At 43.1% G+C, this 14388-nt stretch overlaps 1 protein-coding gene across 13 annotated transcripts in view; it reads right to left on the reverse strand.

Annotated features, from left to right (window-relative positions):
• The window catches only part of FOXN3 (forkhead box N3), a 409030-nt gene that overhangs the window by 75625 nt on the left and 319017 nt on the right, over window positions 1-14388 (reverse strand). The window lies entirely within an intron of this gene.

The raw sequence follows: 14388 nt of genomic DNA on the forward strand, positions 1-14388 counted from the left end.
ATTCTACCCTCTGCAACATGTGGGTCGGACGGTCAGTGAATGAACCTGTGAGATGGAACTTCCCATCCACTTGAGGCTGGGGTGGATTTTATTTTTCAGTGACACAGAGTAAAACTAAATATCCTTGGGTCTTTTATTTTAAAGATGCATAAACTTATTCTTTCAAATCCCTTTCCTGAAGGTCAACATGTTCCCCTTTTTTGCTTTTTCTTTTTTAAAGTGCCTCTTCTTTCTTCCCCCCACCAGCCCCAGTAAATAAAGAAGAGTCTAAAGGCGTAAGTTAAAATTCTGTGACCCCCAAAAAACTTTCCGAAGTCAGAACCACAGACTTTAGAGTCCCTGTAGAAATCTTAGAAGTCTGGATGTGAGATTTAAGATCTGAATTCAAGTCCTTACTCTGTTACTAGCAGAGTGGCTCTTGGATGGGTCACGTGATACTTCTTTCCAGGGAGAGGCAGGAGGAAGAGTTGGTATAAATGAACTCTGAAGTCTTTTGCCCTAGAACCCTTTAATTCCCATCTACTCCAATTTTCTAATGGGAACCACGTCACAGTCGGCTGTGCCTACTCACTCCACCCTCTGTCACCAGCTCACTGTCCTCCACGGAGATCCCAGAGACCTCAGCCTAAAGACCAGAAAACCGAGGAGCCCCTCTGATGATCAAATTCCCCCTGCAAAGACCACCTATTAGCCACTGATGTCACCTCAACAGGCACAACTGAACCTCCCTGACAGACTGTAGAATCCAAGTCGAATTCCACGAGTAGAGGGCTGGGTATAAACTAGGTATGTTAGTTCCTAGGGCTGCCATAACAAAGAACCACAAACTGGGTAGCTTAAAACAACGAGGTCCAAAATCAAGGTGCTGGCAGGGCCATGTTCCCTCTGAAACTCGTAGGAGAGAACGCTTCCTTGCCTCTTCCAGTGCTGGTCACCCATCCTGGCACCCCTTGTCTTGCAGCTCCAATCTCCGCTTCCATCATCTCATGGAGTTCTTCCCGTGTGTGTCTGTGTCTAAATTTCCCTCTTTTAATAAGGACGCCAATCACAGTGGATCAGGGCCCACCCTAGTGACCTCATCTTGATTACAAGACATAAACAGATTCCATCTGCAAAGACCCTATTTCCAAATAAGGTCACATTCCCAGGTACCGAAGGGTGGGTTAGGACTTCCAACGTATCTTGGGGTGGAGGGTGCAATTCAACCCCTAACGCTAGGTAGGTAAGCACACTTTGAAGTCTTAACTCAAGTGCACAAATGAATGAGGGGATGACAAAAGCCCACTTTAGGTAAAGTGGAAGGAAAAACATAAGTGGAAAGACATTACGGTTCTAACGGTCATATGGGGAAAAGATGTTTATTTTCAATGGTTGGACAGGTGAGCGCTGGAGAGGAAAGTGCTGTTCTCTCTTCAGTCCAGCCCTATGTGCTCTGTGCTCTGTTCCCTGGACGCGCCTATGCTTTCACCTCTTGGCCCACCCATTGCCAGCAGTGGCACCCTACCCCCAGCTGCTGAAATCCTCCTAACTCTTGAAGCACCAGCTCAAATTTCACCAGCAGAAAGCCAGGTTACCTGCGTCTGACCTTTGAAGGCATTTTGTCTGCTCCTTGGTGACCCCTGAACTACGGTCATTTGTACCCTCTCTGCCTACCACTCCTTGAGAGCAGGGATCATTTCTTACTCAATCACCGCACTCACAGTAGGTGCGTGCAAATATATGCTAAAGTAAACCAGCAGGAAGATAAGAGGAGAATGGAAAATATCTGCTGTTTTGAAAACTTCACCATGGAGAGGGACCTTTGAAACCAGGGGCTGTTAGAACTCCGTGGCTTATTGATTCCCCCACTGAATCTCTGTGACCTCTACTACCGTGCCATATTTCTTGGAAATCATAAGAAAGGCAGAAAAATAAGCCAACCAATGAAAGCAAAGAATGGGAGCTCTTTTGATGCAGAAGAGATTCTCACTGACCCTCTGAGAACTCATCTCCTTGACCAGTCATCATCATCTGTCTACAACAGAAGAAAAGTCCCCCTTGGCCTAAGTTTCAGGCCCCCCAACACACAATTATTTGGCAAATAACTGTCGATAGGCAACTGAGAGCAGGCGGCAGTGCCTACAGCACCTTTTTGTAAATATCTGGTATTACCAACAGCTTGAAGAAAATGCAATTTTATTTTTTACAAATATTTATTTATTTGGTCGCAACAGGTCTTAATTGCAGCACACGACCTCTTAGTTGCGGCATGCACGTGGGATCTAGTTCCCTGACTGGGGATCAAACCCAGGCCCCCTGCATTGGGAGCGTGGAGTCTTAATCACTGCACCACCAGGGAAGTCCCGGAAATGCAATTTAAGTGAATGCTGTCGGTACGACAGTGGATTGAAGTTCATCAAAAGGCTTCTATCGGTGCGTGCCAATCTGCTGGAGTTAAGAGCCTGTATAGTGTCCCTGATGCTTTGATGACCCTGACAGGTCTTTCTTCTGCTGGGAAGTACAGGAGTGATACTGAAGACCTGATATGTTTACATCTTTTTGCTCAGCCTGAATCTCTTTGTTCAGCTTCTTTTAGAATCAAGCAAGTCAAACCAGTACCTTGGTCGAACATTTTTATTCATCAAGACCTGAATTCAGGATTTTCTTTTCTTCTGGTAGTAAATTATACAGCTGCTTAAAAGTATACCTAAAAATTGACCATCTGAAGGGACTTCTGCTTCCAGGAAATGGAATAGACATACTTTTCCCTATTCTTCCCACCAAACACAACTAAAAATGATGGACATTAAATATAAGACAAACATAAGACTCTGAAAGGTAGAGAGAAGAAAGCAGACCAACTAAGGACCGTATAAAAAAGGCAAGGTACAGACTAAATTAACAAAATATTAATAAATATAATTCAGGGATATTTAAATAGAATTATATACTGTGACTAAGTGGGGTTTATTCCAGGGATGGAAGACTGGTTCAGTATTCAAAAATCAATCAAAGTAATCTACCATGTCAACAGGCTATAGAAGAAAAATCATATGATATCAACTGATGTAGAAAAGGCATATGAAAAATACATCTAATCATGATAAAAAAATGCCCAGCAAACTAGGAATAGAAGGGGTCTTACCCAACTTGTCAAGGAGCATCTATTAAAAAACCCTACAGCTAACATTATGCTTAATAAGGAAAGACTGAATGCTTTCCTCCCTATGATTGAGAACAAGGTGAGGATGTCTGCTCTCACCGCTCTTATTTAACATAGTGTTGGAAGTTCTAACCAGTGAAATAAGGCAAGAAAGTGAAATAAAGGCATATGGATCAAAAGGGAAGAAATAAAACTGTCTTTATTTGCAGACTGTCTACATAGAACTTCCTACGGAATATACAAAAAACCTCTTAGAACTAAAATGTACATTCAGCAAGGTCTCAGAATACAAGATAAGCATACAAAATCAACTATATTCCTATATGCTAGCAATAAATGAATGGATACCAAAAATTTTTAAATAATATTTACAATTGTTCAAGAAAAATGAAATACTTGGGTGTAAATATAACATGTATAGGACTTATATGTTGAAAACTACAAAATGCTCATAAAAGAAATCCAAGAAGATCTAAACAAACAGAGAGGTATACCATGTTCGTGGATTAGAAGACTCAACATAGTAACGATGTCATTTGTCCTCAACTGATATACAGGCTTAATGCAATTCCTATCAAAACCCCAGCAGATTCTTTTGTAGATACAGATGAGATTATATATATTACACTATAGTTTTACAAGATGTTTACCATTGGGAGAAACAGAATTTCTCTGAATTACAATTGTTTTACAGCTCCATATGAATCTACAATTATCTCACAAGGTTTGTTAAAAATAAAAACTGTTCTTTGCTGCACCTACTGTGAGAATGAAGACCATTCTCAGCAATCAGACTGCAGATATTCCAGAAAATTCTGACATCACACAATTACTGGTGTGAAGGGCCACACAATTACTGTGAAGGGAACCAGAAGAGCTTTTGGAGGGACTTCAATCATATCAATGTAGAACTCAGTTTCTTTGGAAAGAAAAGAAAGAGGCTCCAGGTTGACAAATGGCGCGGATACAGAAAGAAACTGGCCACTTTTCGACTATCTGTATCATGTACAGAACATGATCAAGGGTGTTATGTTGGGTTTCCATTACAAATGAGGTTCTGTATATGCTCATCTTCCCATCAATGTTGTTATTCAGAACAGGTCTCTTGTTGAAATCTGAAATTTTTTGGGCAAAAGACAGATGCTCCGGGCTCAGGTGAGCCAGCATCACTTGTTCAGTACCTCAGCCAGAAATGTGAGTTAATTCTCAAGAAAATGAACATTGAAACTGCATCAAATTCAGCTGCTTTGATTCAGCAAGCCACAACAGGTTGAAAAACAGAGATATTAGAAAAATTTTAGATGGTATCTACATCTCTGCAGAAGGACCAGTTTGGCAGGTGATGAATAAGATTTAAGGTTATCCAGCTACAGAAACAACAAGATGCCAGATGATGCTAAGACCTCTCTGTGATATTTTAAAGAGGCACTAAAAGCCCTGTATTGATTTGGGGGAAGACAAACGAAACCAAAAAACCCCAAAGGAACAAAATGTGACCACCCTTCCCCTTAATGTCTTCTTCTCATACTGAGAACTAGTGAAGTGCAAAAAACGACTAATAAAGTAGGATACCTTGATCACTCTATTCCTTTATCCCATTTATAATTCTTTGTAGCACTCCTAACTGTACATTATATTATATTACATCACATTTGGTTATCTGTCCATCTGTCTGTCCTATTTGTCTGTCTTGCTTCCCCCACTGAAATGGAAGCTCCATGTGGGCAGGACCTCTGTCTTGTTCACACTCTAGCACATTCTATAAGTACTAAAAAAAAGTTGCTGAATGACTACGGGGAACTCAAGTCATATGCCTTTTTATTTTTTCTTGCGGTACGCGGGCCTCTCACTGTTGTGGCCTCTCCCGTCGCGGAGCACAGGCTCCGGACGCGCAGGCTCGGCGGCCATGGCTCACGGGCCCAGCCGCTCCGCGGCATGTGGGATCTTCCCGGACCGGGGCACGAACCCATGTCCCCTGCAGGCGGACTCTCAACCACTGAGCCACAAGGGAAGCCCCACATGCCTTTTTTAGATAGAGCATTTCCAACTGCCCAACTTCCCCCAGATCCCTTCTCCTGCAGGCACCTGCTCTTCAGCATTATCCACCAGCAGGACCATCTCTTAAATCAGTTTCACTGAACTTTTAGTCTTCAGCTCCACTCTAGACCCTTCCCAAGTCCCCACCTTCTGTACTCATAGCACCAGAACAGCCCAGTCTTGGGAATCATTTCCAGGGGTCAGTTTCAATCTAGGGTGCTGGAACTTCCTTCGAGGCATGTGGCTTCAGGCAGTATCAACGGTCACTCTGTTTACCTGGTCCATACAGCAAGAACATGCCCCCTAATCCCAGACCTGTTTCTTGATTGGATCGATTTGATGTACCTCTAATTTAATTTGCACCCAGATACTGGGGATGTCTGGAACTAATCTGATGACCTTTAAACTATTATGCTTTCCATGTACGTCTCAGCTGCCAATATCATATCGGGGGACTTTAATGTGAAATAATAACTTTAATTGCCAGTGGCTTCAAACTTCTTACCATATTCCTCATTATTACAGTGCTGGGAACAGACAAGCGTTTGGCAGCCTAGGGGACACACAGCCATTGCCGCCAGCCAGACAGTGGCTTTAGGGGTCAGCTGGGCAGTCCTGTTACACAGAGAACTACAGAATATTTTATTTTGTCTGTTCTATTCAGAGACTATATCCCAAGCACCTAGTGTGCAGTGGGTGCTCAATAAGTGGCTGTGGATTGAATGAATACACCAAAATCTTGGGAATCTCTAAGTTAGAGTACAGCGGCATTTCTTAGCTTAAAACCTGATAACGAACATCAATAACATGGCATTTATTGAACTACACCTAGAACGCGAGTGAAACGTATCAATTTCTAAACGGTTTGGGGGGAGGGAATTATAAATTAAAATTCTTGCTATTGGAAGAGTTCTAGCTTACTACCCTTGCTGCCATGGAAATGACAAATAGACAACATAATTACAGACTGCCAGTAATTAACATACACCCAGCTAGAGCAAACATGAAAATTTAAAATGAACAATTATATACTGAAAAAGAGACTGCGAATGATCCACTGGGGGAAAAGGCAGAAATCTATGAATGAGATGGTGTTAAACAGTCAGATGTGGGCGTCCCTGGTGGCGCAGTGGTTGAGAGTCTGCCTGCCAATGCAGGGGACACGGGTTCGAGCCCTGGTCTGGGGGGAATCCCACATGCCATGGAGCAACTGGGCCCGTGAGCCACAACTACTGAGCCTGCGTGTCTGGAGCCTGTGCTCCGCAGCAAGAGAGGCCACGTTAGTGAGAGGCCCACGCACTGCGATGAAGAGTAGCCCCCGCTTGCCGCAACTGGAGAAGGCCCTCGCACAGAAACGAAGACCCAACACAGCCAAATTAATTAATTAATTAATTAAAAAAAGAACAGTTAAAAAAAAAAAGAAATAGTCATAAAAAAAACCCAGTCAGATGTAATTCACTCTACTTTCCTCCTCCCTAAGAGCTTTTCCAGCCAGGCGCAGTGACTTTTTCCTGTCAAACCAGTGGAACCAGAGCGCTGAACTGGTATCTCCAAGCAGGCAATTTTCCTAGTTGTAAATAACCAGCAGCTTTGTGGGAATCAATTAGGAGGCTCCCATTTCTTCTCGATGAGTCTTATTTCACTCTATCCATCTTCCTTCGTTAATTTCTTAAGTTGGGTTTAAGGGATGCAGAGAGAAAGATTATTTGTTTTGATCTCTCAGACTTCTTGGGGGAGGCAAGGGGAGGAGCAGAGTTTTCAGATCTTTCTCACTAAGAATTCAAGTAGAATACTTTCAAGTCACTCTTCCTTTTCAAGGCCCGAAAACTGGATGGGCATTGAAACTACATGGGCATTATGCACTATGTCTAGCAACAGAGGCTTAAAGCCTTAAGAAAATGATGGTCACAAGACAAATGAAATCAATGTGGGTGCAAATAAACTTTTATTGCAAAGACGCAGATGGTCTGCAAAAGTCACAATCTCATATAACACGGTCATCTCATGAATCAATTGTTTAGTCTTAGCCCATGGCCCTGTCACTCATTGGGTTTATGGTGATGGCAATAATAGTCCTGATCAGAACAATGACACTAATACGGGAAGCTGTCAATTACTGAAAACCTGTCATGTGCTCGATACTTTACTATGTTCTTTCTATTGCTCAGAACAGCCTGGCAACATCAGTATTATTATTCCCATATTACAGACGAGGAAACTGTGGTCCAGAGAGGTTTGCATGGTTTGCAAATTCTGGAGCCAAGAAGATTTGAACCCAGGTCAATGTCTAAAGAACTAGTTGATCCCAAAGATAATCTTGTCCCACGATGCCATGTTCTCTCTTTTGTTCAACCAGCAAAAACTGGTAAAGCCCCACTATTGGGCAGGTATTCCCCCTACTAAGTCTGAGGCTTGCTGAGGAACTCGGCATGCCGTCACCTCAACAACAATGGGGAGGAAGAAAGGGACCAGGTAAACGAAGTCGGCCTCCACAGCTGACGCGGGGCCTTTTCCCAGGTACCCGGGCTTCTCAGTAAACATCCATCAGATCTCTCCCCCAGCTAAAATATTCCCAATTGTAGAAATGACTGGCACTTGGATCATTACCTCTTTGGAAAATAAGGTGCAGTAAGAAAAGAAAAATTCAACGGGGGAAAGAAAAAGAGCAGCGGGCACAAGGAGGGAACATACAGAAAAAAATATAAATGGCCTTCAACCTCACTCAATTAAGGAACTGAACCAACAAAACGCCACTTTGCAACCCTATCTGTAGAATGTCCAAGACCAGAGGATACTTCAATCCAGCCGCACAGTGAAAAACTCCGGAGTCCCCAAAAAGGATAGCTCTATATGCATTGATACAGAAAGATCTTTATGATCAGAATAATGCATATGGAATGTCCCCGTCTGCATAAATGTGCACAGATACTCAGGTGTGTAAAGGCATCGGCTATCAAACGGCACGTAAGAAACTGATCATGCCGGTTACCTCTGAGGAGGGAGACTAGAGCTGTATTTCTTTCACAGGAGGATGACAGTTTTCACTATATATCTTTTTGTACTTTACGATTTTTTTTTTTTTTTTTACAACATATTAAAAAGAAAGGGAGAAACAAAGCGGAGTGGTGAAGAGCAGGCAGTGACTCGCCTGGGGTCTCACAGATGGTCAGTGGCTGGGCCTGGCCCCCAGAACCCTGACTGTCAGCCCAGTACTCTTTCCATGGCAGCAGCATCTATATAGACAGTTTGATTCTCTACCCCTCACTCAATACTCGCCACCCACAATGATCACTCTTGGAGAAACTGCACCAACTTCCCCGGCTCCATGATTTTGTTAGTTAGCACTGACTGATACGCCACGGTTTTCCAATTAGCGCCATCCCCCATATTACAGACAATGCAATCCTTTGAGCAATGAGTAGGGGATGACACTGGCTGGACCAGTCAGAACTCTGTCCCTGTGACACACTCTACTCAAAGTGATGCCCTATGGCTTGAAGTCCAACTAAAACATTTACATGGATTTTAGGTTTCTATATAGAAAGTTCATGCTGAGGTTAAGTCCTCATGACGTGCACAAATATTACTCAACATGGATTATTCCCAGCAAATTTTCCACTTCAGGCCAACGTGTAACCAGCCACTTCCCTATTAACCACCTACTGCCCTCCCTACATACCCATGAGGCATCGGCTGTCAGCTTGTAGAGATAAAGCCCAAACCTAGTACCATGGTTGGCTCTGCATTCTGGAGTCAGCCAGAACAAGTGACATGACAACAGGTGACACACTGTCCTTCCAGCCTCAGTTTCCCCATCTATAAAGTGGAGACATCAGTGGTTCTGTGGAAACAGTAACTGGAGCTACTCATACTGTTGATTCCTCTCGCCCAGCTAAGCAATAGGCAGTTGACTATAAATTGCTTTTGGGGGTTCCCCTCAGAAACCCAAGCTCTGGAATATGCATTCAGATTCCTGCAGAAGCGTGTGGGGCATCACTGAAGGCTGCATGAGGAGTCAGGGTCGCCGTCCTTCTCACAAAAATATACAAACACAGCCCTACTGCAGGTGTCAGGTCCATTCACACCGAGCCTCTTTCTCTGGAGCTGCGCCTTCCCTCGCCAACGGGGAGAGCCCCTGGTTGCCATGATTCACGTCATGAGACGGCTCTCCTGGACCAGCTGACTGGACGGGTTGGGGGGTGTGTGTGTCACATGACTACAATTGTTCCAATCAGAATTCCCATTGCTCCTGGGAATTGGGAACTGAGACCAAAAGATGGCTGGTCCACCTGGGCTGCTCTCATCTACAGAGGATATTTAGCTTGAAAGCTACCGATGACCACTGACCAATTCCCACACAACGTTAGAGAAAACACAGAGGACGCACAGGAAGGAGCAGCGAGGAGGTGAGTGCTGCCTGCGTTCTTGGCAGCCGTCTGGTGCCTCCCAGCTACAAGCCTGGCCTTGGGGTCCTGAGACCCTTGGTACTGCCTCCAATAGGTCTCTATCTTTATATGTATTTCTCCTTGAGCTAGCTGCTTTCTGTTACTTGCAACCAAAAGAGGCCTAAGGCATTCCTAATTCCATCTCTGCAGATCCCAATCAGCATTTCAGAACAGCCTGCAGATGGCACTTTCCATTCTGAGACAAAGAATTATTATTCTAAAAGTGCTGAATTTGTGCTCTTACCTTTATCTTGCCTGATTGCATTACTCAAGCAGAAAGAGCTGTGAAGAATAATAACAATAAAGATACCATTAAAGTAAAATATTTGACACTCATGAGATTAAAAGCCGAATACAATAATCTTCTCATAATCGTTGCAGGATATGCAGCACTTAATCAACAATTACACTGGGAAAATGCCCGAGACTTGATGCTTAAGTAGCAGGGAAAAGCAAAGGAGAAAGTCAGGAAATCACCATAAAAAGAGAAGGGAGTATTATCCAATCTAAATACTGCATGTATTATTACAAGAGTTCTACCTTTTCCTATCAATGCTATACAAAAAAATAATAATAAAAAACAATCCAAGAATACACACCCTCAACCAAAACACTCTAGTGAAAGAGCTATTTTTAAAAACCATGTGCGGTATTCACATAGTGGTGCCATAGTCCATTAATCAGGGTGCTTGCGTGTGTGTGTTTTTTAATAGCTTTATTGAGGTATGATTTACACTTTCTCTATACAAGAGTTTCTTCAACCAGTCTCGCCCCCTGATGGGAGAGAGAAATGAAATGGTCCAAGCTGGAAACCAGAACCTGGTGGGGCAAGAAGCTGGGGTGAGGCCAATTCCGAAACAGGAGGAGACAAACCCTCCCTCCTAGGAGGTTGGGGGTTCACATCCCCGAAGAGTCATACAAGCGATTGTGAGGAAGTATGTATGTATTTTCACAGACAGAACATCGTTTTTAAAAGGCAAAGTACAGATGCCATGTCAAAATATCTCACGACCAAGAGGAAACCTCTGAGCCACCACCTTGGGAAATGAGTAGCCATTTAAGACACCCACAATCTCTTTGGGCTAAGTCAGATTTCTATAACATGGGTTTTATTTTTAATGTTCTTTTTAAAGAGCTGATTCTTCATTCAGGATGCATACAATGAAAGCAGCACAAATACCCGTACTGTATCGTAAATAGCCTCTGTTGAGGAGGGCTGGGAGTATCACAACATATTTTAACCCAGATACAGCTTTGACAACCCCTGTATGTTCTTTCATAACCTCTAAGCATCAGCTTTGCTGTGTTATTTTATATGAATACATCCTTGATGGCTGCAGCGATAGACAATGAGGCCATATTATGACTCCATGGACACATAATAACGCTGCCCTTTTCTTCTCTGAGAGGGTTTATTTTCCTTCTTCTACAGGTAAGTGCAGTAAACCTGACATCACGGAATGCAACTGAAGTAGTAAATGATCAATGTCAACCACAATAACAGTGCTTCAAAAAATTACCTCAACAATCCTACTTTTGCCATTTTCCATGACCTACGGAGGTGAGGGAGCGGCGCGAATGGGCTCCCGCAACTCTGAGGGAGGATCTAAACACAGCCGTGTCTGCCTTGCATCCGCCAATAGACCCATATGAGCGCTCTCCCTGACACGCCTCAGTTCACATAAGAGCTCCCCTAAGTCCATCTCGCAGGAGAATGAAAACAGTAAAAAGCTGTATTCAGCCCTGGCTACACAAGAAAATCTCTCTGCACTGATGCTATAACGGAGATGCTCAGAGAAAAAAGTTACAACAAACCAACCTGCAAAATCCAACTCATTGTCAACTAGTAGAGACATGCAGTTAATCTTCACACCAAGTATCTAGAAATCCTATTTGTACAGAATTGAGGCAAAATCACCCTGAGAAACCAAGCAAAATGAAATCAAGTTTCAGCAAAAGACAAAGTATTTTCTTAGGCAGAAACGTATCGTATTGGTACTCGTCTTTCCTGACCTTAAATCTGACCTTATAATACAAAGGCAACCCAAGGCAAGGTCCCCAAATAATCCAGGAGTCTTGAAATATTTTCCCTTGTCTACCCCATACCTACAAATGCCATCTACAAGTCCTTCTACGAGTCCTATCTTCAGGAAGCAAAGACACACAGGAATCTGCCTATGGCCAAGTACGTTCGGAGTTCACCTACCAACTGTCGTGAAAATCTTATCAAGTGTGAAGGGTATGAAAAGGCAAATTTACTAGACTTGTTTTAGGTTTGTTGTCTGATTTCCCATTAGGCTCTGGGCGTGTGCTAATATGGAAGCTGACATATACATACACAAAAAGAAATCTGCCCTTCAGGATATGATGTGTATAAGAATTTCACTTCAAAGGAGACCACAGAGAAAAACACGTACCTTGTCTTCTTATGGCTACAAGAGTGAAGACTCCCCAGACTTAACTTTCTCCTTAAGATTATAGAAAAGGGAAACACACAAGAAGTTCAGATCAGGGCATGTGAAAACCCCGTTATCCTTCATACACATACAAAAATGTGTCAGAAGAGCTTCCGGAGAGGGCTTTTGGCATGGATGATCAAATGTTAAAAACCAGAGGGGCCCTTCCGAATCATCTAAGTCCCACTTCCTGACTTCAGGTAGGAAGTCAGGAAGCAGTGAAGCACGTGCTTCCTAAATGAGCATGTGTGTGCTCATTTCCTTTAACTCATATTAACGGAGCACCTACCATATGCCAAGTACTGTTCTAAATGCTGGGAATACAGCAATGAACAAAGAAGAAAGTCCCGGCCTTAAGGAGCTGATATTCTAGGGGTGTGATGAGGAGATGGAAAATAATCAAGACTTATATTGTCAGGTGGATGGAAGTGCTATGGGATACACAGTAGGGGTTGCTGAGTGAATTTCACAGATGGGCAAACTGAAGCTTCAGAAGTTGCAAAGCTAGTCTGAATTCAAAGCAGCAGCAGAACCGGATAACCTAAGTTCTGGGCTTTTTATGTTTTTATGCAGCAAAGGAATACCAAAACGCTAATAAGTACAAAGGAAAAATTAAGTGTAATGCACACACATCCTATTTTTGGAAGCACGTGCAAAAGATACACAGGTGGGCATCGGTCACGTTCTTCCTGTTTCCGTCTTTAGGATGCTGCAGTGATCTATCGACTGAGAGCTGACAATTCTCACCCTGCAACTCGAAATAGCAAAGAAGTGTTCTGGGGCATAAAATACTCCAGGGCAAGAAATGTTTTCTTGTTTGAAAGCAAGAAACAATATTCACTACAGGTTTCTCATTTAAAAATTTTTTGGGCTTTTAGTGCTTGAAAAAGGCGCTGGAAGGAAAAAAAAGAAAGACAGAGAGAAACAGGAGCTTGGCTTTTCTCGTCCCCGTCTCTTGAACTGGATATTTCTTGCGGTATACATTTTTCCGCCATTTGGAGCGCCTAGCCTCAAGATTACAAATCACTTGTGAAATAAAGTAAAGAAGACTGTCTCATCCACCAGGGCCCTCTTCTGGAAAAGCAGTTCCGTGAGAAAGAAGCAATTTTCAGGTAAAAGAGACATAACAGAATGCTTCAAAATTCACATTTCTCCCTCCTTCTCCCCCAAAAGTGGAGCTTTTCCCTGTGTGTGCTCTGTAAGTGGCCTGGTTAAACACACATGTGTGCGCGCGCGCACACACACACACACACACACACACACACACACAAATTCTGGAGGACCCCAGCAGGGAAGGGGGCCCCCTGAGACACATGGTAAGCAGCAAGGGGACAGAGCCCCACCTGCCCTACCCATTCCGCATGCTGCAAGCCTACAGGCGCCCTCTCTGAGAGCTCAGGATCAGAGCGAAAATTCCAGCAGGCCAATGACTTACAAATTTGATTTAAAAAATGATCATTTTGGGGGCGTGGTGGCGGAGCGATGGCTAAAGGGTATGGGCTTTTTTTTTCTTTTGAGGTGATAAGAATGTTCTGAAATGAATGGTGGTGGTGATTGCACAACTCTGTGACCATACTAAAAACCAGTGAATTGTATGGTATGTGAATTAACACCTGAATAAAGCTGTTACCAGAAAAAAGGTCAACATTTTCATCAACCCCAAAACATCAACAGTCTTTCCCATTACATTACCCTAATGGTAAGAGGCCACCGCTGAGAGCTGCTGTTCACATTTTAATTGTTTTACATCTTTAAATGAAAAGATATACTTTCCCAGGGCATGATTTCCTCCAGGCCTGGGTGTCTGCACTACAGCAGATCAGAGGCCCATGAGGAACATACCCCAGGGCTGAGGTCCTTTACCCTGAAACAGTGGGTTTCACATATTCCTATGCTCAGTGTTCTGAAGGCCCCAACGAAGGGCAATTAGAGAGAGTGGGGAGAATCTTGGCTTAGTCCCTATCTCTTAACTCACATTGTTTGGGGAATGGAGCTGCATAGCTGAAGAAAAGAAAAGGCAGGACATGGTTGAAAAAGCTCAAATCTGGATTACTGAGAAAATCAAATTAAATGAATATTATCTCCTCTCCCTCCAATTTCAGGGTGTAGAATATAGGGAGAGACTTTATTTCCTTCCTTCCTTCCACTCATCAAATATCCATCCACCCAACTGTCCATCCATCCATCCACCCATCCTTTATCAAAAGTTTCCAGTGCAAAAACAGAGATACAAATAAAATAACTTCTGTAAATTGAAAAGTGTATATAGAACTTAAGTATGATTATTGTAATCAAACCTGAAGTATAT

The sequence above is a fragment of the Phocoena sinus genome, chromosome 2, assembly GCF_008692025.1.
Source record: "Phocoena sinus isolate mPhoSin1 chromosome 2, mPhoSin1.pri, whole genome shotgun sequence".
Classification (NCBI taxonomy): Eukaryota; Metazoa; Chordata; class Mammalia; order Artiodactyla; family Phocoenidae; genus Phocoena; species Phocoena sinus.